Source organism: Ostrea edulis, chromosome 9 (genome assembly GCF_947568905.1).
Source record: "Ostrea edulis chromosome 9, xbOstEdul1.1, whole genome shotgun sequence".
Taxonomy (NCBI): domain Eukaryota; kingdom Metazoa; phylum Mollusca; class Bivalvia; order Ostreida; family Ostreidae; genus Ostrea; species Ostrea edulis.
The window spans coordinates 32,986,331-32,988,066 of NC_079172.1; positions in this window are offsets into that span (position 1 = coordinate 32,986,331).

Genomic DNA, 1,736 nt, shown 5'->3' on the forward strand with positions numbered 1-1,736 from the left:
AGAACTGTAAATAATTGGCCATCTTTTTTCCCGAACTAATATTCGGACAGATTTCATTTGATAATAATTTTTTCTTTGTTTAAAAAACCGCACCCAATCAAGAACAATTACAGAATATTATAATTCAAATATGGATTCGTCGAAAGTTGTTTACTGTTCCTCGTATCGAGTCCCTACTATATACAATGTAGAAGTTGAAATTCAAATCGCACGAGGGTTTCTACATTTATAACGTATGTTTTTGAAAGCTTCATATAAAACTAATGAATGTGAGATTACGTGCTCGAAAAGTCTTTCATATATTCAATGCTTTTGCCTTTGATATTTTTACAAATTGTATTGATAGCCATTTCCTCATGAATGCGCTGCGATTGGGAACAATACGTCTGAATCTTGATAAATATAGTTCATGTACGTCTATTTCAACGGTTGGAAATTCCGGCAGAAATGAAAGTAGAACGTAAATGTAAAAAAAAAAAAAACAAACAAAAAAACAACTACATATCATTTTTCAGCATACATGAAGGTATGAACTGCAACGCTTCACGCCAATTTTTGTTTTTAAAGATAATGATTCCACAAGTGTATATTTCTCAAATGATGTAGTCAGTCTCGTCATCCACTGCGTGTTTGAAAATTGTCGCATCTTTCTAGGGGGGTTCGGGACTGGGGAGTGCGTTGGGGTAGTTGATCACTAATTCTGCGCCAAAACCGGCTCTCCTCCCACCTACTACTAAAGCAGGGGGCAGGTATTTCACGTGTACCCTCCAGACGACCATTAAACTAGGTCAAGGGTCAGTGGATATTCATAGAAAATACTAATTTCTCTCATAAGTTGCTAAAGTTTAATTCGTGGGGCTCTCAGCTAGTTCATAGCTGGGTCCCCTCCTACTAAGGGAGGGGATGCTACAGGCTGGTGCATGTTGCGACAACTGTAGGAGGGTCTACAAGCTTGCTCCGCACTTGCTAATTAAACCAGGTAGCACGCAGGAGACCGGTGAGATGCACAGAGATCTCTACCTCCCTTAGAACGTGGGGACTCGTTCTGGTTCGGGCACCTATGTCCACATAAGGCCCCCTGTGTTGCCCCTACTTTGGTAGTCAAACTGGCACACTGGCCGCCTCCCCAGTTCCCCACAAAAAGTTTGTATGCGACCCTTTCCACCATATATGTAAATTTGCATCCTGTTTCTGATCCAATTAATAAATATTAAACTTGTATCACTCTTGTCATTGCAGCTGCTAAGCAGCCTCAGAGGGATTACAGGGCAGCCAGTTAAGCTTCGACACACCTACTGGTCTATTAAGATATTAGGTTAAGGTCACTATTCAATTCGGGCAGTAGGTCAGATGTCTTGCGGCTGGTTGTGCTGTATATTAAGTTTATTTTAGCACAATGGCTTCTCTAGGTAAATTTAACATACCCTAGGTCAGGTCATGGTCATAAAGCCAATTCTTTTATTAATGATTCCACAAGTGTATATTTCTCAAATGATGAAGTCAGTCTCGTCATCCATTGCGTGTTTGAAAGCAAATACTTGGCACATAGGACAGTTTCCGTTGCATTTCATATGTGTGGATATGTTTGTAAAGGAATATATATACCGTGTGAAATATGACCGAGAAAAACAGGCAGATGTTGTGTTTATTCGTTATTTTGTACACGAAGTATGCTAATAAATATGTTGTGCAATTCCCGCTCCATAAAATTTAAATACCTGCTTTGGATCAGTGAT